The sequence below is a fragment of the Salvelinus sp. IW2-2015 genome, linkage group LG13, assembly GCF_002910315.2.
Source record: "Salvelinus sp. IW2-2015 linkage group LG13, ASM291031v2, whole genome shotgun sequence".
In the NCBI taxonomy this organism is placed as follows: Eukaryota; Metazoa; Chordata; class Actinopteri; order Salmoniformes; family Salmonidae; genus Salvelinus; species Salvelinus sp. IW2-2015.
This window is the reverse complement of record NC_036853.1, coordinates 17,527,771-17,552,911: the sequence shown is the minus strand read 5'-3', so window position 1 is coordinate 17,552,911 and position 25,141 is coordinate 17,527,771. Positions and strand designations below refer to the sequence as shown.

Sequence of the window (25,141 nt, the reverse complement as noted above, 5' to 3'; positions counted from 1 at the left end):
GTTCTCTTGGTATTCCTGTCAATCACTTTGTGCCATCAACACGCACCTTAACCATCAAAGTTTACCACGCTTTTCCAAATATTCTATTTGTGCGGGCATACACAGATAGTATATTTTCACATGTTTTCTACCAGGAGTCTGTGTTGTTTTCCCTGTCAAAGCTAAGGGGTGCATGTGGTTGTTGGGCTTAGTTCAGGCATATGTCCCATGATGCATTATGTTATTGAACTCTTCCTGTGTCCCTGGTACCTACAGTACACTCAGATGATGGAAGAATGACTCAACCAAACACACAAATAGCCTATACCGTGAAATAGTCATCTCTATTTATTTAACTAGATATATCCATGTTTTTTAATTTCACAAGGTGTGCTAATGGACTCAGAACAGAGTATTTAACTATATGATCAGGTATTTTGATAGACTTTCTAGATGGTATGTACAGTCTGTAGTGTATTGTATTGCATATTGGAGGGTGTAGGTGACATTTGAAAGTGTAGGAGGCGATCTTGAGGGCAATGAGCTGATTAAGAAGAAAAACATAAACAGCCTTTTACATTCATCTTAGTTAGATGATCAACTGACATCCTAGATACAGTATTGACAGATTTTTATGATCAATTGTGCTTTTATCAATTTTAAGATGAATGACTTAAAATTGCCTTTTTAACACTAATAGCACATATTCAATTAATACTTATATTTATACAATGAATTTTTAAACCCTTGTCTAAATTCAGTACAGTTCAACTGTACCCTTTCAGTTACAACTGGGGTTTGGCTTACTGTTTTTGGCATGACGAAATATGGAGGAAAAGTGTTTTGGTTATGTGGTTGTGCCGTAAGTCTATGTTGTTGAACTAGTCTTTATTGTARATCTCTTTTCCACTTGTTTTGTGATTGGTGGTTGAAGATTTAGTGAAGGAAGCAAGAGTGTCACCTGTCTGGTGATTGGCTGATTTATTAATTGATTAATTTAACACACTAAATGAACTACTGTGATATTCCAGGCATAGTATGGTGATATCAGGACTCTATTTCCAAAACGTGTGGCTTTATGGCTGTATCTCCTAATGTATCTGGTTTCTAAACGTAAGGTCTTGTGATCAAGTACAGTTTTTAAAGCGTTGACGATGAACTGAGATTGTTAGATTTTAATGTGATCCGAAAGCCCCTTCTTTAGGCTTCTCAATTTCATAACGCAACATTTGATAAATGGTTTTCAAAACAACACTGTGACATCTGTTCTCTCAAAAAACTGGGATAGCATTGTAATAACATTGTAATAACATTGTTGTAACATTGATAATTGTTGAAAGAAACATAATATAACTTATTGAATCCTGTTATAGCTGAAAGAGCTGCATGGACATAACCTGTGAAAAATCATTCAACCGATGTAAAGGTTAGACTCACAAAGTGGTGGTTACTTTGTTAGTGGTGTTTGCTAATTTCAAACGTATTTTTGGCCAAGTCCTACATATGTAAGACAATTGTTATTTTATATTTCATTATTCTTATACACTCTTTCTGATGTTGCTTTGTCTTTGTGCACAATAATTGATTTAAATGTTTTAATCAAGAGAATATTGTTGAGCAGTCTGTTTCTTTTATTCAACGGCTAAAAAGTTATTGTATGTATCTGCCTCAAACCCATATTTCTCCTGGTCTCGCCGAGGCAGTGGTTGTGGTATAAAGGAGGCAACACCTTGCCATAGATCAAGAACAGGCAACTCAACAGTGTCTGCTGGTTGTCCCTGGTACTTCATTGATCCATAACGGTCATTGGGTTCTCAGGTCTCTATCAGTCGCTGAGTTGAATGAATAGTACAACAATAACCAGTAGACACTATGGTCCAGCCCGTCCCTGCCATAGACTGTGGTATATTACCTAAATCCTTAGGCCTCTTCTGTCTGGGAATGTGCCTACAGTACACAATATCTAGCTACTACCAACTGTTTCTCTCTGAGAGCCCTTGCGCTTCAACTTTAGAGCTTTGCTATCACTGTTAGAACGTCTGGGGCAACATTCTCAACATTTGGCTCTTTCTCTTGTACCCAACCCAAACTATGCAAGCCAGTTAACATGTTGTTATAGCTCTTGTTTTAACTTTGCAATTTATTTCTGAGGAAATGACAGCACTATGCGTGAATAACAAGTTATGTATGAACTTTGGGCTTATAAGGTGGCTTATATAAATAATGTATATAAATGTGAACCCTTTATATTTGTGATGCATATCTAGCTTTTATAGTGTAAATAGCAGGGACAGTTTCAGTCTGACAATAAAACAAATGTAAAAGTTTTTACACCTGAGTCATTTCTGTCCTTATTTGTTGTTTGTATTATCACCGCACACGCGCACACACACAGGTTTGTTATAGCTTCTGTCAAAGTGTTTCTGCTCTATGGTCAAGTAGTACATGGTCTATCGTCTGCCATACTGCTCAAGGTAAAGCTGTGTTTAGATAAACACATTTAAACGTGCCCTGGATCAGTATGCCCCTGTCCTTGCCTAACAACCCTAATGTTTACGGGACAACTATGGGACATTTTCTTGTCAGATTCCAGTTAGGTCTGGTTTTACTTTTATTTATGTGTTACCAAGAAAAATCTCACTATGAATATTCCTAATTCRCAACACATGGGGGCGCTACAAACGACTCCATAATACACTCTTGTACACCAGGTCATCAGAATGTGCCTTCTTGGATGGATGCTTCATTTAAGAAAGTACTGAAAAAAACATGCTCTCTTTTCATCTTCCAGTGTAAATCAAATCCATTTTCAGTCTTGCCACTATTCTCAGATGCATGTGCAAATGAAGCGCCTCGAGAGGTCACGAGCACTATTCAGCTCAGTTAACCACCTTCACACTATCAAATCAAATCTAATTTTATTAGTCACATGCGCCGAATACAACAGGTGTAGACCTTACAGTGAAATGCTTACTTACGAGCCCCTAACCAACAATGCAGTTAAAAATATAAATAAAATAAGAGTAAGAATAAGAAATAAAAGTAACAYGTAATTGAAGAGCAGCAGTAAAACAACAATAGCGAGACTATATACAGGGGGTACAGAGTCATCGTGCGGCGGGCACCGGTTAGTTGAGGTAATATGTACATGTAGGTAGAGTTATTAAAGCGACTATGCATAGATAACAGAGGTCGACCGATTATGATTTTTCAAAGCCGATACTGATTATTGGAGGACCAAAAAAAGCCGATACCGATTAATCAGACGATTTTTATATATATATTTGTAATAATGACAACTACAACAATACTGAATGAACAATGAACACTTTTATATTAACTTAATATAATACATAAATCAAATAAATTTAGTCTCAAATAAATAATGAAACGTTTAATTTGGTTTAAATAATGCAAAAACACAGTGRTGGAGAAGAAAGTAAAAGTAAAATATGTGCCATGTAAAAAAACTAACGTTTAAGTTCCTTGCTCAGAACATGAGAACATATGAAAGCTGGTYGTTCCTTTTAACATGAGTCTTCAATATTCCTAGGTAAGAAGTTTTAGGTTGTAGTTATTATAGGAATTATAGGACTATTTCTCTCTATACCATTTGTATTTCATATACCTTTGACTATTGGATGTTCTTATAGGCACTATAGTATTGCCTAATCTCGGGAGTTTATAGGCTTGAAGTCATAAACAGCGCTGTGCTTCAAGCATTGCTAAGAGCTGCTGGCAAACGCAGGAAAGTGCTGTTTGAATGAATGCTTACGAGCCTGCTGCTGCCTAGCACCGCTCAGTCAGACTGCTCTATCAAATATCAAATCATAGACTTAATTATAATATAATAAACAGATCTTAGTCCTGTATTGCCGCTTTGCCTGTTTGATGTTTCGGCGGAGGGCATCGCGGGATTWKTTATAAGCTTCCGGGTAAGAGTCACGCTCCTTGAAAYCGGCAGCTCTAGCCTTTCGRTCAGTGCGGATGTTGCCTGTAATCCGTGGCTTCTGGTTGGGGTATGTACYTACGGTCACTGTGGGGATGACGTCATTGATGCACTTATTGATGAAGCCAATGACTGATGTGGTGTACTCCTCAATGCCATCGGAGGAATCCCGGAACATATTCCAGGCTGTGTTAGCAAACACTTGACACAGTAGTTATTTATATGAATCATAAATCTTCTTTAATCAGTATTAAAACAACATACTTATGAAGAGGACTAACTGTTCCCTGTAGGCCTACATGAAACAGTCAAAAATCAGTGTGAGGGTCCCTTCAACAGAACATTGCTTAGTTGTTGGCAGTAAAGTGGTTAATTAAGTTATAAGATATGTTGTTCATGAATAGGCTTTTGAACATGAAATCATATGAGAATAGTTTGGATACCAAAGAAATCACTTAAGAAAAATACAGCCATCAGTTTTATGTGTTGTAATACTCCCCCTTGTGTCCAGATCAATGTACCAATTTACCTACACTGTAATTACACTAGAATTATACCTGCCGTGTAATTAGCCTACCATACAATTTTAGGCCACTTAATGTAAAGTGCAACAGATCCATTTAAATGTTTAGTGCAGTCCATTGCTGGTGGAGAGGTGTCATAGTCATCCCATCCCATGTTCATTTAGATATATGGACACATTTCTTATTTATCATCTGGAAAAAAACATGGATTCCTATAATTAGACCACCATGAATATTATCCCAGTGAATGATGATGCTCACGCAGATCATTGCAGTGCTCACCCTCTACCTAACCTATTTACAGTATATTCCCATAATTGCTCGCCAAGTAGGCTACCTCAACTTTGAGCGCAGACTAGTTTTTTTTTAAATGAATACGACTCCTTCGAGTCGCTATTAGTCGAAACTTCAAACATGTAAATTCTTAAACCCTTATCGTGTACCTATGTTTGTCCTCTGATGATAAGTGTCTTTCTTTATTTGCTGAAATCCATACATTTTAATAAAACGTCAATCAAATAAAACCACAGACTGTTTCCTTARTGCTGTTGCCCTAAAATGGTAACAGCACGAATGCGCATGTGCCAATTAAAACAAGGAAACAGTCGGTGGTTGTATTTGATTACCATTTACTAAAAGGTATGTATACTCCATGGAGTTGAGGTAGGCTACTACATAATTGCCTACATTTCCCATAAGACAAGAGACTTGCAAATCACGGAATTTACAGCAGGGTTTCAAATAGGATGCATTTGGCACTAGGCTATTGCCTCCCGTTACTGCAGAAAACTTACCAACGGTGGTGTATCAACCATTTGTTAAATCTACGACACACAATGTGGATATATTATATCAACTGAGCACAGAAAGGGTGTCAACAAATCCCCGTAGAAGGCAAGCAGCAGGTTGGCAGCTGAAGAGCGCCAGCGGTTTGTCTGGATTTCCACTGGTTATGTTCATTTGACTGCGCGGTTGAGTCTGGGAGCGCAGTCGCTCACTAGGAASACATCCATGTGATTGAATTCCACCTACCTTCACTTGGTCGAAAGAAACGAACGAACGAGGAATACGATTGACTAGCTTATATCGGTGCGACTGTCAGAATTGATTACCAATGGTCAATACTACAGAACCAATTCGTATACGCAACCTTAGATTTGACTGCAACTTTCAGTGGTATTCCTTGAAGTAGCATCTCCAAGAAGATTGCTCTGCGACCAAAAGGATATAGCTAGGTATTGACGGAACATTTGTTTACATCACTCAGAATAACGACATTTTGTGCGTGCCATTTGGATTGAACTAGAACTAGACTAGTCTACAACATTTTCACGCGCACGTCTCTTGAACAGGACAGGAAGGATTTTGAATAACCGTTTCTTTTTTGTTGGCGTATCAAACAGCAGTCAAGACGAAATCCTTCAAGAATCCTTGCGCCGGCCGTCAGTGCGCGCGTGCTTTTGGAAACATGGGTTGTACGCTAAGTGCGGAAGATAAAGCGGCCGCGGAGAGATCAAAGATGATTGATAAAAATCTCCGCGAGGATGGTGAGAAGGCTGCAAGGGAGGTGAAACTGCTCTTACTAGGTATGGGATGCCGTTTATTCTATTCATTTGCTTGGCCGAATGGACGACTAGCCAGTGTAGGTTACGTTCCTAGTTGGGCTCTGTTTCGGGGTTGAGTGCTTCAAACTCTTAAACAGAATTGTCCACAATTTTGATCATAAGTGGTAGCGTAATGGGCTGCATCACAAGCCATCATCACTTTGCCTTTTGGCACTGGTAGGGTGTCCATCCGCCGCGCGTCTGCTAGGCATCAATCCGCAGCGCACGCATTGTTTTGTTTCTACCGAGCGTTGTGTTTTCTATGTGGTCGACTGTTGATGCTGAGCTTGCTCTGCCAACGCCTTAGAACAAATTACATAATTACTGTAGCAAAGAACCATAAGTAATTATCCTAGTGCTACATAGCTCTCGGTCAAGCAGAGATGTTGTATTCATCCATCAATGTGGTTCTGAATTGCATCTCCGTGTGTGACAATGCATATGCCATGTATCTGTTTGGGTGAAAATCACTGGTTCCCAGCGGTGGTACTTGGCCTATCCACAGGGGGTACTTGAGAAGACTGATGAGACCATAGGCTTACTGGTAAAATGCACATGAGGTAAAATGCACATGAGGGGGTACTCCAGGGGTACTCGGGGCAGAGTCAAATTCAGTTGGTCATACAGTAACTGAAAAAGGTTGGGAATGGGAACCACTGGTTTAGTCAGTCAATATTTTGTTCAGAACAGGTAGCTACATACTTATTATTACACAGGCTGTGTTGAACAGGCAGAGTAATGTATGTTGGAGCGTATGACAATGCAATCAGGAATTTGACTGAGCAGGGGCAGAAAGTAGTAAACACCACCTCCTCTAAGTCATATTTTCACACAAAGGAAGTGTTGGGGAGTGTGTTTATGTAATAATCTAACCTAATGTGATGTCGCTGTGCAAGGCTAAAAGATAGAGTTCAGTGTATTGGGAGTGTGTTATTAATAATCTAAAACTAATGTGATGTCCCTGTGCAAGGTCTAAAGAGATAGATCAGTGTATTGGGGAGTGTGTTTATGTAATAATCTAACCTAATGTGATGTCGCTGTGCAAGGCTAAAGAGATAGAGTCAGTGTATATGGAGTGTGTTTATGTAAAATCTAACCTAATGTGATGTCACTGTGCAAGGCTAAAGAGATAGAGTCAGTGTATTAGGAGTGTGTTTATGTAATAATCTAACCTAATGTATGTCGCTGTGCAAGCTAAAGAGATAGAGTCAGTGTATTGGAGTGTTTTATGTAATAATCTAACCTAATGTGATGTCACTGTGCAAGGCTAAAAAGATAGAGTCAGTGTATTAGAGAGTGTGTTTATGTAATAATCAACTAATGTGTGTCGCTGTGCAAGGCTAAAGAGATAGAGTCAGTGTATTGTGTTGTTCACAACAGCAGTATTAGGCCTAGCCTACCCTTGGTAGCCTTCTTGTTATTTCTGATTCTTATCTTAGACTCTAATTTGTTGGTACACTGCAAAATGCCCCACTCCTTCCAGCTGCAGTGCTGGAATCACAACAACACATTCACCTCTAGTGAATATGAGTATTTTGCATTATGATTGATGCCACACATTCCTACCAATCACAGTTCTGTGAACAAAACACAGAGGTTTTGAAAATGCCTATTTGCAATATGATCGACATTGGAACCGTCCAAGGTGCCCAAAACAAAGCCAAATAAATTATGGAAATATGGAGTCGATTGCTTAGGGTCCCGACTTGCACAGGTTCCCGGTTTGCAGAGGGAACCACACTGGAGTTGTATGTCCTGGGATGGGCATAAATATATTACAGTAACCTCTGCTGACATTGCTTGGCTGTACAGTACCTCCCTGGTCCTTTTGGCCAATGTTCTGAAAGAAATACGGTGTGCCTTGTCGTGAAAAATTGCAAGATTATGTTATAATGGTTGTATTGCATAATATGTTTATGTGATATACATGTCTATTAGAATGTATTTCTTTGGACTCTAGTGTTGGCAGTTGCAATTCTTCCCTCAGCTGGGGCTCAGTCACTTGGGGCCCAGAGAGGGGAGAGGTCAGGCTTGTCTTTCACATATCCCTGGTGCTATGCAGAATATCAGAAAGGGAAGAGGACAGGATGGAACATTGTCTTCATATGTGAATGTATCTGTTAAACCATGTGAAGGGGTGGCGTGATTAAAGGGGAACCAATTTCTTGTCTCCACAATGTCTGTGCGCAAGTCACTCCCTCCTTTGGCATTGGGGGATGTGTATGGAACCATTGTATGTCCTCTCTGATGTTGCACTTATCCTGGGATAGTGTATGACCTAGAGGCTCACTCCCCTCAGTGAGCTTGTCCAGGAGTGGGGTCAAGAGGGGGTTTACTTGAGATGGGWGTATCTAGAGTTGACAATTGATTTATGCCTTTGGATGAGTTGGTGTTTTTGTGCTATGAAGTACCAGGAACGAGATTAGATCCTCGTTTTACTGAACGATAATTTATAGCGAATTCTATCTGGCTATGGGATACTCCTTTCTCAAGTAAAAGTCTTTCTTTGTGAACTGTTCCTAAGATCTGTGGTTTGTCATGTAGGTTGAGAGGGGTGTATCTTGGCTATAAAAGATCTTTGTACTTTTGTGTTGTCACTTTCAATGGTTCATTAGAAATGGCGCATCATTGAAAGTCATTGCTAATGCAAAGCTCTTATTATTATTAAAGATGTAGTTTAAGTATAACTCTGACTGGTGTGTGATGTTTGTAACTCTCCTCATTTGGTAATGCAGAAATTTGCCACCACAGCCTCAATATAGAAACCCTCCATTTACACACTGGCTTGCTCACAGAAAATGGGCCAAGTTGAAAGACCTACATTTGGGAGCTGCTTGGAAACTAAAAAAGCTATAGCATAAAAAGGAAAGGGGCTAGTGTAGTCCTATGGATTTTCAGGCAAATCACCTGGTCATCTAGTCACATCTATAGGCTAGCCTACACTCTTAGAAGTAAAGGAGTATAACCTTTTGGGTTTCACTTGCCACATCATCACAATGACTGTCACGCCCTGACCTTAGAGAGCCGTTTTATTTCTCGATTTGGTTAGGTCAGGGTGTGATTTGGGGTGGGCATTCTATGTTGTTTGTTTCTATGTTTTGGCCGGGTATGGTTCTCAATCAGGGACAGCTGTCTATCGTTGTCTCTGATTGGGAATCATACTTAGGCAGCCTTTTTTCCTTTTGGTAGTTGTGGGTAGTTGTCTTCGTTTGTGCATGTATAGCCTTACGGAGCTTCACGGTCGTTTTTGTTGTATTATTGTTTTGTTGGCGACATTTGCAAAATAAAGAAAGAATGTACGCTCACCACGCTGCACCTTGGTCCATTCCATACGACGATCGTGACAATGACCCAAAATGCATCATTTGATTTAAAAATGCATCATCGTGATGATGTGGCAAGTGACACTTTGCTTCTTCAAAGTCCAATATCTTAACTTGACTGCTGGCATGTAAAACATGTTGGGACTGTATCAACAGCGGACTAATGAAGAAAATACCAAAATATAGTTTTTAGGAAGATTTTTCCATCAATAACTCAGCAGCAACAACCCAACCGGACTCTTTTTAAAGAAAACAACCCAACGAAGTGACCCAATGCCTGCAACCCAGCAGTTGGSTCATCTGAACAACCCAGCATTCTTAAGAGTGTGGCTAGGTTGAAGATACTGTAGCTAGCTAGCGACTTAAGCCAACTAATAATTATCATCCTAAACATAAGTCATTACCATCACAATATTAGTTTTTTTTGTAGAAAATGATTGAACATTGCTACTAAATTAGTACTCATAAAGGAATGGGTAATTGTTTACAAGTTGCTAGCTATCCCATAAGGCCATTGCCCGAAAACCACATATTTTCATCTTCTTCTGAGTCTGGCAGCGCAACAAATCCAATGGCAAAATAAATTCAAAGTGTCCTGCACGACTCTTTACCCAGACAGTATCTGGGTAAAGATATTCCTGAGAGACAGTCATATGTCACCACTATGCTTAACACCGGATCACAGGGAGACATGATAGGAAACGAAGATAGCCACTGTGGATAAGAACGGAATAGGCTCTCTGCAGATGGGATTCTGCCCATAAAGTCTTGTGCAGCAGTTATTGCCTGTGCAACAGGGACACAGTCAGATAAGTGGCAAAACGAGATAACCCAGACAAACAACCCAATCAGCGCAAGCCAAATAGCATCTGCTCATAGAAGATGTGTGACTTTGCGTAATCTTCATAAAATAGGCATATCTTCTGGAAGTATATACAGTATGTATCAGTGTTTCCCCTAAATAAATTTAGCAAAGGCGGGCCGCAGCTTCTAAATCATGGCTGCCATAAAAATAAGATGTTCTGGATGCTATAATGTTTTCAGTGTCAACTTAAATGACTACAATCATATATAAAGTATGTAGAAAAGATAATGGAGCTGTATAATTTTTAATAAGATCATCTTTGAGAACTAACAACCATCCAAATAAAAACCAGACAGTGAGGGAGAATCAAAAATTCCCAAAATGTCATGGCATGTGGTCCCCATTGATTTTGATATAATGTTTGAGTCACTCAGATAGCCATGACATAAACCATGGCAAAATGTGTACTGTAGAATTGCAGGAAACAAATTCTAAAACTGTAAAATGTTCTGTCTGCCCCATAGAGACACTTTGTATTAAAAGGAATCATATTTCATAGAAATCTGTAAACACTGGGCAGTTACATTAAAACAGAAACATTTTGTCTCTGTGGCAAAGAGAGGTGCATCTAAAGCATGAAACACACAGAGAACTTGACTTTGAGCCAATCAGAGAGCACAAACTCCACGTGGGGGAGGCAACAGGAGTGACAACAAAAAGGAAAAAAGAGGGCACTCTCTGTACATCCACAGTTAAATGTCATGAGCCACTCACACTTCATATGCAATGTAGGCTGTTCGATGGTAGCTGACTAAGTGCACAGACGCAATGCACACAACACTAAATACTTCCTSCAAGCTAGCTAACCACTGTAGTTAGTATTGACATAATAAAATCACAATGGATCTATTTCCATGAAAGAGGTGTCTGTGTTAGCTGCCGAGTTAGTGCAGTTTCCTTAGCTAGCTAGCTATGTTTTGCTAGCTAGTGAATATGCTAACGTTTATCTAGCTAGCTAAACATTTGGCTATGGGCTGGCACTGGCCGTATGGCWTTATGGAGAGTGAATGAATTTGTTTCTTCATCATCTTGCTAAAACAAATTCATTCACTCTCCATAAAGCCATACGGCCAGTGCCAGCCCATAGCCAAATGTTTAGCTAGCTACATAAACGTTAGCATAGTTATCTAGCTGTGGCCATCTGGCTAGTATCAACAAGGGCTTTCTGCAAAATAGCAACATTAATAGCTTACATTGGAATCCACACATAAACATGCATTGTCAAACAATGCTACTGCCACCTTCTGGTTTGGAGTATTTAAACAAGGCTGAGTGGCTGACGACTTCAAGGGAAATTAAATATAATGCTTTGACTAAGTGTCAATGTCACTTTTATTTTGTCAACAKTGCCATGCTCCAAGAACGGATGTGAGCAAGCTACATTTCCCTGTGTAAGTGTAGCCAAGTCCAGTGTAAAGGGATTTTATGATTGCAGAACAATGTAGGGGCATGCTTCTTCTCTTGGACACTGTAGACATCCAAGGGAATATCTGAGTAGGCTGGAGAGCAACTTACAGTAATGCGTGCATAAATTATTCGTATGGGTGGCCCCAGCAAGAKTCAAACCCACGATTCTTGGCGTTGTGAGTGCCGTGCTCTACCAACTGAGGCACACAGGTTGTGTGTCAGTAAACGCTGTAGATGGCATGTAAAATATCGCCGCCATCTATGATAACTCGCCTTCATGCAGTATCTCATGCATGGCCAATACAGAGTTTTAAAAGGAGAGATACTGTAGGATTGAGCAAGTGCATATCCATCAGTTATATACAAAACAGTGTAACCTGTCCTCATCTACACTTTCTCTGTCATACTAAACTGATGGGAGGGTGGAAAAAGGGTTAATTTCTCGGTCCTACCCTCTTGTTCAACAACATGTTTTTCTATTTCAGACATTGACCTATAGGTAAGCCTTAGGTCTATCCTTTCTAAAATAGTTTTCCAGCTGTTCTTACCTATTTGATTCCTCTTTTCCACAATTTCTGTAAAGCCTCTTGCAGTTCAACAGCTGAGTGGATGTCTTCTCGGCACTTGCACTCCCCAATTATTTGGGAGAGAGAGAGAGAGAGATGAGGGACAGTGTCTGACAGACCAACCAATCAGCACATGTCCTCTATGCTTATTGTTATTGTTAAATGTATGGTTATTTTGACCCTTGATTATTGTTGTTACTGTTATCCTGTTGACAATATTGATTACTATTATTAATTATGTTAATATTGTAAATCTCCAAGTTAAGCTTTGGCAATATGTACATTGTTACATCATGCCAATAAATCTAATTGAAATTGAGAGAGAGAAAGAGAGAGAGAGAGAGAGAGAGAGAGAGAGAGAGAGAGAGAGAGGAGAGAGAGAGAGAGAGAGAGAGAGAGAAGAGAGAGAGAGAGAGAGAGAAGAGAGAGAGAGAGAGAGAGAGAGAGAGAGAGAGGGGGGGCGAGAGAGAGAGAGAGAGAGAGAGAGAGAGAGAGAGGAGAGAGAGAGAGAGAAGAGAGAGGAGGAGAGAGAGAGAGAGAGAGAGAGAGAGAGAGAGAGAAGAGAGAGAGAGAGACTAGTAAGAGAAAGAGCTAGTAAGAGAAAGACTAGTAGAGAAAAGAGAGGAGAGCAACAGAGAGAATGAGGAAGAGGGAGGGAGATGGAGAGCGAGAGAGGAGAGAGAGAGAGCGCTAGTAAGAGAGAGAGAGCGCTAGTAAGAGAAAGAAAGAGAGAGAAGCTAGTAAGAGAAAGACTGGTAAGAGAAAGAGAGAGAGAGAGCAACAGAGAGAATGAGGAAGAGGGAGGGAGATGGAGAGCAAGAGAGATAGAGGGAGAGAGAGAGGTGGAGAAAGAGAGAGAGACAGAGAGAGGAAGGAAAGGGAGAGAGAGAGAGCTAGTAAGAGAAAGAGTGCGATAGAAAGAGAGAGAGAAAACAACATGAGGAATGTCTCAGTGAACTAAGCGTCTCACTTTCCATACGGGCCTCCACTCCTCAATGCAGATATTATCCCTGTGGTAGTTGGATGGTCTGGCACACACTCATACATATGAAAAGACATGCAACAGAGGCAGCTAGCCCTGGTGGGAAGTGGAGGAGTCTAAACTGTACTATCCTGTTGCCTATCCTATACTATGTTGTGTATACCACCAGCTGTTTTCTGAAGTGCGTGCCGTGTGAAACTTTAATGTTGTTCTGTCACGARCATAGGAGGTGGCCATACATTCAGCTCAGTGACAGCAGCTGACTGTTTGGCTGTCAGGCCTGCTTTGTGTGACAGTACAGTCATGCTGGGAGAGCCCCTGCCAGGGGCCAGGTGTGACAGCCACACTGAACCAGCAGAGCCAAAGTGACAGAGACTTAATTCAGCAAAATATAACTTKCTCTGCTTGTTATCTTCAGGAAATGACTGAAGAAGACAGGGAACTAGTGTGAGGAGCTAGGGGAGAGGGAGTTAGGAATGAGTTGAAACAGTAAGAGAAAGGTTATAGAAATCATGCCCTGTAATGTTTCCTTGTCTTGAGGTTCTTATGACTCATCAGAACCAGTGGGAAATAACAGAGCAGGGTTTTTRCAACCCTCAAATTAAGACAAACCTATTCTACTCTGTTCTGATCCTGGCTCCAAAAATTCTTCCTCCACCAAATCTACGCAAATTCCATTTCATTTCATGAGAGTCAGTACAGCCCACTTGCCCCTATTTTGGGACTACTTGAGATGCAGGAGAACAAACGTTATTATAGCCTGAGAGAACCCAGACCTTTGAAAGATTGAGTTTGAAGTTCATATTTCCACTGTTAAGTCAAATCAATCAACTTCCATTACCTCATCTCCAGAAAAGGTTATTATAACATGGAGGTCAAGGTTATCCTGTTCGCTGAGAACAAAGACAGAGAAAGGTAAAGCCATCAGAGTTCATTAAAAACCAATTCACTCTCAGCTCCTGGGTCACCCCAGACTAATAGCCCAAGATTAATTGAACGTGAATAATCTATTCTTTTGAAATCAACAAATGCTCTACTCTCTTTCCTAGAAACACAACAGAGGGCATTAAGCTAGCTCTCCCCTAGTGTTTTCAGGAAAACCGTTTGTTTTGGGACATGGTGACATGTTACCCCGTAGCCTCTAGCAAGGTCTCTGTGACCGTAAAACAACCCATCCCATCCCAGTGACAGAGATAACATTGCCAGCTATGACAAATAGTGACTGTCTGGTCATGTGTTTTATTTGTGCTATCCAGCATGCAATTCTATGTGTGCAACAGATGTGTAGAATGAGAGAGGATATTTTGATTTATCAGGATCCCCATTAGCTGACGTCAATGGCGACAGCTAGTCTTACTGGSTTCCGACACATAACWAAAAATATATTACAGACAAAAGACTTTACAATTTACATACATGAACATGTAGTGTGTGTGTGTCTGTGTGTGCGTGCATGCGTGCGTACCGCTCTGTTCTTGGCCATCTGCAGCTTAACTCAGTCTTTCTTTGCATCACTTGACCATATGACTGGACAATACTCAAGATAAAATAAAACTAGAGCCAGAGGATTATATCGATGATACCCCTACCCCATATTATGACGTCAATATTTTTCATAATAATTGAAACACTAATTGTCCCAGAGGGATTTGGGTGTTTGAAATGGGAATGACTGTAGGCTCTCTGAAACACGAGATCAGAGAGCTAGATTACAGGTCTGTAATCTAGGAATCATGATATAATCTATAATCTGATTACACTCTGAACTCGTTTTAACACCACATGTAATTCTCCTTGCCCTTTTAATTATGTGGTGCCGTCTGTAGGCCTCAGACCAGTTCAGTGTACCCAGAGTACACAACACCAGCCCCGTGCCACTGCAGGGAGCTGAGAATGGTTCTGCTAATGAACCTTTACATTGAGGGTCAGCTGAGCGCATGCAGTGGAGTGGACTGCAATCACAGTATTATGATCATTTCAGTTGTACACAAGGAAACAGGGCTGCTTGCCACTATCCAGTCAAGCCTGAAGGAAGGGGTATGATACGTCAGACTCTTTACTAGCATCGTGGTCTCCGACCGACTGAGCCTGCTGTTTATCATCGCGGGGCCAGGAAAACAAAATGCCCGCTCCATCTTCTCAGTAAACTGAGTCAACCAGGTATATTGATCGGAGCCCTCGGCCCTCTCCGTGTCTAACCTGGCTGAGTTGATGATTTGTCAATGGACCAGCTACGCAGTACCCACAGTGACTAAGAYCTGACTGGGCTGGTTGGGCATGGTCAGACAGCTACTCAGAAACAACAAGTTCAGAGAAGTGGAGGAGGAAGGTGCCATCTTGTTTAAGAACATTCTGCAACTCATTTCAGCGTAGTACCAATTTAAACTGATTGATTTGTTGCGTTTTCTATGAATACGTTGAGTTTTCAAGAATTACTGTTGACAACAGGACATTTTTCACAGAATTTTCAGTTGAACTACTCTGTGTTCCCAAACAGAGCAAACATTGTCTGGAAACCTTGTTTGATTGTGCCACACACCGGATCTGTAACTTAGAAGTTGGAGCCAGCTAGACCCTTGTAAATAAACGGAATGATATCATGTGTTTCTCACACTGTCAACAGTACTCACAGCATTAGTTAGATGAGTAGCAGTCCATACTTGACATTTCAATGCTGTGAAACATGGGAGGGCTGTGTTACTTTAAATGGGCAGTTTTGAAATTGTTGTATAGATGTCATACTGTACACCAGTCAGGGTTGTGGTGTGTGCCATTTTTGTTGGTCAAAAAATAGTATCTTGTGTCACTAATCAGTCTGGCCCAATTCTGCTGACATGAAAGGACAAGTCTGAGACTTTAAAAGAGCTGTGATTCAATACTATAGAACCCTAAAATTCAACTCTGGACCTAGAAACCTGTTACACTGCTTTTTTTCAGGGCCTTGGTTATGAATACAGAGGTTTCTCCCCTTTTACATTTCTCTCTTTGCTCACCGTCTCCTGAACCATGATGATGTAGACTATCTCTGCCCCATACTCCTGAACAGCTGGAATAAAAAAAAAAACTGCAGCGATGGCTATACAACCGTCTCTGTCTGTTGTAACGGATATTGCAATTGCACATBCAGGACACAATCCCTACACATTGCATTGGATTAAAAACAATGAACGTTTTGTGTGATGATGAAGGCTAATCTTTATAGTTGCTGCCATATCGTGGCCACAAGCCAGAGTTTCGCACTTGAGTTTTGCATTGGGGCAAAAAACGATCTGTGTTTTAACTACTCAATGATCATGCAAGTACCGCACGAATAAACTACCTAGCTGTTCCACCTCTGGGCAGCCGAATGTTCTAGGCAGCCGAGCATGTACAGTACCAGTCAAAAGTTTGGACACCTACTCATTCCAGGGTTTTTCTTTATTTTTACTATTTTCTTCATTCTAGAATAATAGTGAAGTCTTCAAAACTATTAAATAACACATATGGAATCATGTAGTAACCAAAAAAGTGTTAAACAAATCAAAATATATTTTATATTTGAGATTCTTCAAAGTAGCCACCCGTTGCTTTGATGACAGCTTAGCACACTCTTGGGATTCTCTCAACCAGCTTCATGTGGTAGTCACCTGGAATGCATTTTTATTAACAGGTGAGCCTTGTTAAAAGTTAATTTGTGGAATTTGATTTTGAGCCAATTAGTTATGTTGTGACAAGGTAGGATTGGTATACAGAAGATAGCTKTATTTGGTAAAAGACCAAGTCCATATTATGGCAAGAACAGCTCAAATAAGCAAAGAGAAACTACAGTCCATCATCACTTTGAGACATGAAGGTCAGGCAATGCAAAACATTTCAAGAACTTTGAAAGTTTCTTCAAGTGCAGTCACAAAAACCATCAAGCGCTATGATGAAACTGGCTCTCATGAGGACCGCCACAGGAAAGGAAGACCCAGAGTTACCTCTGCTGCAGAGGATAAGTTCATTAGAGTTACCAACCTCAGAAATTGCAGCCKAAATAAATGCTTCACAGAGTTCAAGTAACAGACACATGTCAACATCAACTGTTCAGAGGAGATTGCGTGAATCAGGTCTTCATGGTCGAATTGCTGCAAAGAAACCACTACTAAAGGAAGAAATAATAATAAGAAACTTGCTTTGGCCAATAAGAAGAAGAAACTTGCTTGGGCCAAGAAACACAAGTAATGGACATTAGACCGGTGGAAAGATGTCCTTTGATCTGATGAGTCCAAATTGAAGATTATTGGTTCCAACCCGCCATGTCTTTGTGAGACGCAGAGTAGGTGAACGGGTGATCTACGCTTGCGTGGTTCCCACCGTGAATCATGGAGGAGGAGGTGTGATGGTGTGGGGCTGCTTTGCTGGTGACACTTATCTGTGATTTATTTAGAATTCAAGGCACACTTAACCAGCATGGCTACCACAGCATTCTGCAGCGATACGCCATCCCATCTGGTTTTCGCTGAGTGGGACTTTCATTTGTTTTTCAACAGGACAATGACCCAACACACCTCAAGGCGGTGTAAGGGCTATTTGACCAAGAAGGAGAGTMATGGAYTGCTGCAACAAATGACCTGGCCTCCACAATCACCCGACCTCAACCCAATTGAGATGGTTTGGGATGAGTTGGACCACAGAGTGAAGGAAAAGAAGCCAACAAGTGCTCAGCATATGTGGGAACTCCTTCAAGACTGTTGGAAAGATATTCCAGGTGAAGCTGGTGGAGAGAATGCCAAGAGTGTGCAAAGCTGTCATCAAGGCAAAGGGTGGCTACTTTGAAGAATCTCAAATATAAAATATGTTTTGATTAGTTTAACACTTTTTTTGGTTACTACATCAAATCAAATGAAAGTTTATTTGTCACGTGTGCCGAATACAACAGGTGTAGACCTTACAGTGAAATGCTTACTTACAGGCTCTAACCAATAGTGCAAAAAAGGTGAACAATAGGTAAGTAAAGAAATAGAAACAACAGTAAAAAGACAGTGAAAAACAGTAGCGAGGCTATATACAGTAGCGAGGTTATAAAAGTAGCGAGGCTACATACAGACACCGGTTAGTCAGGCTGATTGATTCCATATGTGTTACTTCATAGGTTTGATGTCTTCACTATTATACTACAACGTAGAAAATAGTAAAAATAAAGAAAAACCCTTGAATGACTAGGTGTGTCCAAACTTTTGACTGGTACTGTATATCCGGAGTCTGACATTGGGTGAGTTAATTTTGCATCGCCTGGTGCGCCATTATTCCTTACGTTGTTTGTCAACTACTGCTTTAGACTGCCTACTATTTGTGATGATAATCTTTATTGTTATGCTGCCATATCGTAGCGAGAGTTGCTGAAAAATAACTAGCCAATGTTTGCAATGATGAGAAAATAATGCCTAATTTAGCTGCCTGTATATGTCTTGCTTGTGTTTGATATGCTTGCCTAAATATACTGTTACAACAGACAACAAAGTTTGTACCAACATGTAGACTATGTCATGAAAAAATAACATGAAATCGCGGTTGAGGCATGGAATGCATAGTTCGAACATGTCGACCATATCTTTATTTATTTATTTATTTTTATTTCACCTTTATTTAACCACGTAGGCCAGTTGAGAACAAGTTCTCATTTACAACTGCTACCTGGCCAAGATAAAGCAAAGCAGTGCGACAAAAACACCACATAGTTACACATGGGATAAACAAACGTACAGTCAATAACACAATAGACAAATCTGTATACAGTGTGTGCAAATGAAGTAAGGAGGTAAGGCAATAAATAGGCCATAGAGGCGAAGTAATCACAATTTAGCAATTAACACTGGCGTGATAGATGTGCAGATGAGGAGGTGCAAGTAGAAATACTTGTGTGCAAAAGAGCAGAAAACCAAACAAATATGGGATGAGTTAGGTAGTTTGTTGGATGGGCTATTTACAGATGGGCTGTGTACAGCTGCAGCGATCGGTAAGCTACTCTGACAGCTGATGCTTAAAGGAAAGGCGGCCAAAGGAGGTGTTGGCTTTGGTGATGACCAGTGAAATATACCTGRTGGAGAACGTGCTACGGGTGGGTGTTGCWATGGTGACCAGTGAGCTGAGATAAGGCGGAGCTTTACCTAGCAAAGACTTATAGACAACCTGGAGCCAGTGGGTTTGACACTGTGATAGACTGCATCCAATMTGCTGAGTAGAGTGTTGGAGGCTATTTTGTAAATTACTTTGCCGAAGTCAAGGATTGGTAGTATAGTCAATTTTACGAGGGTATGTTTGGCAGCATGAGTGAAGGTGGCTTTGTTGCGAAATAGGAAGCCGATTCTAGATTTAATTTTGGATTGGAGATGCTTAATATGAGTCTGGAAGGAAAGTTTACAGTCTAYCCAGACACCTAGGAATTTATAGTTGTCCACATATTCTAAGTCTGAACCGTACAGAGTAGTGATGCTAGTCGGGCGGGCGGGTGTACAACATCAAGTCTTTACCCCTTCATGTCAATGAGGGGGACGTGGCAGTGGGAGTTCTGAYAAGCAGCAACGTAAAAGAAAATCGCACATCCACAGATCGCACATCCACAAAAAAGTCGGGTTCCAGAAAATCCGGAATCTAAGCCACTTCATTATTTTCATTGTTCCCCTCTAATCAGGGACTGATTTAGACCTGGGACACCAGGTGTGTGCAATTAATTATCATGTAGAACATAAAACTAGCATGCTCTGGACCTCGTGGGGTAAAAGTTGAATAGCCCTGCTGTAGAACATCGGCTCAATTGCATACACTTAAGTCAAGAATAAACTTATAGTTGACCACATATACAGTACATCGTGTTCCCTCAGACAGAAGGACTACAGAAAGGGAATAAGGCACTCAGAGGAGTGTGACTTTGAGTCTGTAGTGTCAATAAGTATGTCTGTCCATCTGAAATGGGACTCAGGTCCCGCAGCTCTCTTGCTGGGTGGCTGAGCTCAAGGACAAAGGAGAGCCATTGCTCCGAGCCTGCCTAGCCACCTTAAACAGGTGACAGCCCCATCTCACTGCACTGACACACTTGCTAGTTGTCATGAACCTGTATGAACCTGTATGACTCCATTTCTCTGACAGATACTTGCTTTTATGAACTTTCTCCCAGATATGTACCTAACTTACCTGTATAACACCACCTCATGAAACCAACTGACCTCTGCGCTTCCGTTTCGCTTAACTTCAATAGTTGAACGACGCTGTTGTTCCATACTCACAGAGCACATTTAGAGGCATACGGATTGGTTAATAAATGACTAGATAGATTCCGATAAGGATGTTGTGTTGTGGAGCTGGGGAGTTTCTCAAGCCACCATTTATTAACATCGGCTGCTTTTGGCCTGGGGGTTAGAGGCCAGACCAGTCCACCCAGTGTGTGTGTCATTGCCTGTATGACATTGCCTGTATGTGGGTGTGAAGTGAGGGTGATTGTGGGGAAGAGAGTGGCAGTAAACATTAGGAGTAAGTATTAATGACTATTTTAGTACCAGCCGTTGCGCAACACAACCTCATCATCCCCTTAGGTTTTCTCTCTAACTCAGTGCCCCTTCAGCTTCTACGGCCAACGTTAGACTGTCTGACTAGTAATGCTATGGGTGGCCACACCAGTTATCATTGTGTCTCTGTGCCATTAAAATGCTCAGATAGAACACGGGCTCGTAGCCTACCGTGCTTTCTTCTCATTCATTGTGTGTGTCACACATTATAACAACACGCACAACTACACAAACCCTTGCATGCCATTATCAGATATTTTCTGATCTCTTCTGATACAGCATGTCATCTCCAGACGACTTCAGCAGCACCACATGCCCCGACACTAGCACTTCCTCCTTACTGCTACGTGTAGGTGTGAATGAATGAATATCGCCAGGATTCAGCCCACTTGTAGGCAGACTTGTATATGGACCTTGTGATTGGTGCAGAAAMATAGATGCTTGGATGTAGGGCCATACTGTACACACTGTATTCCACCACTGTATTCTATCACTGTATTCAACCAGACCACCACTTTATTCCACCACTGTATTCCACCACAGGTCATCTGAGACAGTGTGAGTTAGCAAGAGGGAGGAACAAGAAGAGACAGTAGCTTATTGAAATGCAGCTTGGCCCCCACACTGTGATTTATTCAGTCATCATTAATTCATGCAAGTGTCCTGGATAAAGGCAAAAAAGGAGCAGGGTTTGAAAATGTCTATCTTCCACAATGTATTTTTCATGAGTCAGGGTAGAGAGAGACATGCTCTGACTTCTCTGTGGGGGATGTAGAGAGGGACGAGGGAACATTGGATGGCATTGGGAATACCCCATTCCAGAGGCGTCAGATGTGGGTTTCCCTGTTCCATCGTTTGTCTCTGTGTGTGTGTGTGTGTGTGTGTGTGTGTGTGTGTGTGTGTGTGTCAGTCAGTTTGTCTGTGTGTGAGTGCATGTGATGGGACATAATATTCTTCTTGCCATGTTTCCTGGGGAGTGAAGTGTACTTCCCCCATAGCCAACACATCTCATATTGAAGTGTACTTCCCCCATAGCCAACACATGTCATAGTGATGTGACTCTAGGAATACCTCCTACAAACAACCACCCCCTGCTGCCCTGGTAACAGGGCTAGAGGAGTAATTACATCATCTCCCTGAGCCAGCCCCTGCTGGGGAGGAAAGACCAATCGGGCGAGGGCTTAAATTAGGTTCTGCAGGATGGCCTTTTGAAGTGCCTACTCAGAAATGGTTAGAGGTCAACTCAAAGGTTCTCAAAACGTTCTACAGCTGTACCATTGAGAGCATCTTGACTGGCTGCATCAACGCTTGGTAAGGCAACAGTGGAGGTCAGTGCTGTTTATGATGAGGGAGGCAGATTTTCCTTTTTATGAGCATGGCCTTATTTCTAGCATGTTGGATGACTGTCATTTATATTCCATTCACCCAGTTCAATGTAACAGTGATAGGTTTAGGCTACTACATGGTACTCACATTTTCCCTATACCCATCATGAGGTTGTTACAACCTAGCCTATGAGTTCAAGTTTACAACGTAGGTGCACACAGGTCGAGAGAAAAATTTGAGATGACAGACAGTGACACATGGACAGACAGTGACACATTCAACACCACCTTGCCTGCATCTAGCTCATCTAGGGTGTAATCATTATTCCAATAGTTGCAAACGAGAGTTTCTATTGTACAAATTCTGGTATTTTTATCCCCGCTTCGTTTGCTTCCGTTTAAAAACGTTTTTCAACAGAATTGGCAGAATGAATACACCCCTGATCAGGCATAAACACAGTTCAATTTCACAGCAGCCACGTTGTATTTCTTCTCGACTCTATGCACTCTCCTCCTCTCACCTTTTCCCTTTGTTTGTGGACTTCAATGCACAACACATCAGCTGTATGTGACCAAGTAAAAAAAAACTTTCCAAGCCAAACCATGTCATAACGCTACACACAGCCTACATCGTTTCCCCCATATTAGCTAAAGTAACGTCCTAGTCAACAGGCGGGCCCCGGTGGCAATAAATTCCTAAAACCAAAAGCTTACCTTGACTTGGAGGAGTTCCAGTGTTGTGTTGGATAGTCATAGCCAGCTAGCGAACATAGCATCCCTCTGTTTGAACTGGGTGTTAGAGTAACTAAACTAGCCTGCTGCATTTGCTGGCTAAGTAAGTTAAACTGAAAGTTTAAAAAAGAACAAAATCTCTCTCCTGCTTGTTAATTTTTAGAAAACTTATGCTTTCAGTACTATATTCATTCTCTGATCCTTTGATTGGGTGGACAACATGTCAGTTCATGCTGCAAGAGCTCTGCAAGGTTTGAGGACCTCCTCTGGAAATTGTCATAATTACTATGTAAGTCTATGGAAGGGGGTGAGAACCAAGAGCCTCCTAGGGTTTGTATTGAAGTCAATGTACCAAGAGGAGGACGGAAGCTAGCTGTCCTCCGGCTACACCATGGTGTTACCCTACAGAGTACTGTTGAGGCTACTGTAGACCTTCATTGCAAAACAGTGTGTTTTAATAAATTATTTGGTGACGTGCATATATTTAGTATAGTTTTATCTAAAAAGGATAACTTTTTCAATGTCTTACAATTTGTATTTGTATTAAATTCACTGAGGAGGATGGTCCTCCCCTTCCTCCTCTGAGGAGCCTCCACTGTATGGCAACTGCTTGGCATCCACAAGGATACAGAGGYTAGTGCGTACGGCCCAGTACATCACTGGGGCCGAGCTCCCTGCCATCCAGGATCTCCATACCAGGCGGTGTCAGAGGAAGGCCCTAAAAATTGTCAAAGACTCCAGCCACCCAAGTCATAGACTGGTCTCTCTGCTACCGCATGGCAAGCAGTACCACTGCACCACGTCTGGAACCAACAGGACCCTGAACAGCTTCTACCGCCATGCCAAAAGACTCCTAAATAGTTTGTTAAATAGTTAACCAAATACCTACCCGGACTATCTGCATTGACCCTTTTTGCACAAACTTTTTTGACTCATCCCATATGGTGCTGCTACTGTTTATTATCTGTCACTTATTTCTAGTTGGTGTACATATACATATCTACCTTAATTACCTCGTACCCCTGCACATCGACTCGGTACTTGTACCACATGTAGCCAAGATATCATTACTTATTGTGTATTTATTATAACTTTTATTATTGCGTGTTTTACTTGTCTATTATTATTTTAAATATATTGTTTAATATATATTCTTTATTTTCCCCGAACCCTATGTTGATCAGTTTTGCCCTGATGGCTCTAACATGACTGCTGTAGAATTATGTGTTGCCGTCTAAGAACACCATAGGCTATGCTACTGCTTTTTGCTTGTAACAGCAATGACCAAAGTCTTTGTGTGACCATACATTGACCCATAGCAGATTTGATGAAAGATTCAGCTGTGGTGTCATCACAAGTCAGTGGTTAATTCCACACTACCCCCCCCCCCAACCATTTCATTACTCCAGATCCAGAATAATGCCTTCTCGTTATTTTACTCTTAATTTCTCTCTCTCTTCAAACTGGCAAATACCGGTTCAGAGAGAGTGATTACCATCATCAGCCAGTGTTTGACTTCAGTAGTCAGTCAGTCCCTGTCATTATGCTGTCTCATCATGACCTCTCAAGCTCATTGTGTGTCAAGCATAGACAACTCTGTTGTGGTTCAGAGTCTATGACCTGAGGAGACACAGAGGATCACACACACTCACTCCACCGWAGAGTAATGATGTGGCTGAGCCGAGTCTGAAATAATATTTCATTCATCAGATGATAGCCCAGACGCCAGCACGTCTCACTGTGGGAGCCAGCCCAGCTGTGGATGGTAGCACAGGATCTCATTAACAAGGCTTCACCTCCACATTATTAACTTCTTGAAGGAGCCGCTTGATTAAAATATTAAATATCTTCTTTAATTTACAGACAGCGCAGGTTTCTTGTCAGGCGTGTTTAAAGTGGCTTATAGTGGGTTGAATCACACCCTTGCGAATGGTGTTGTTGGACACATCTCTTGACAACCCTGAAAGCCCAGGGTTGTCAAACATTTTCCTGAGTGGAGCCACTAAGTAGGAATACACATGGCCATCTGCTCAGATGTAGACTACATTTGCATTGGGCTGTGTGTTTATGTATTAAGACAAGCTTGGTTTGGCTCTGTCTGTCTGTCCCGTCTGTCTGAGTCTGTCTGTCTGCTCCTTGTCGTCGTCTGGTCTGTCTGTCTGTCGTGTCTGTCTGTCTGCTGCCTGCCTGCCTCCCTGCCTGCCGCTGCCTGCCTGCCTGCGCTGCCTGCCTGGCTTGCCTGCCTCCGCCTGCCTGCCTGCCTGCCTGCCTGCCGCCCTTGCTCTCTCTCTTCCTCTCTCTCTCTCTCTCGCTCTCTCCTCCCTTCTCTCTCTCTCTCCTCTCTCTCTCCCCTCCTCTCGTC

At 41.5% G+C, this 25,141-nt stretch overlaps 1 pseudogene; it reads left to right on the top strand.

The window, feature by feature from the left end:
* Window positions 1-5,149: 5,149 nt before the first annotated feature.
* Window positions 5,150-25,141, top strand: part of LOC111972222 (guanine nucleotide-binding protein G(i) subunit alpha-2-like) — a 78,770-nt pseudogene continuing 58,778 nt past the window's right edge.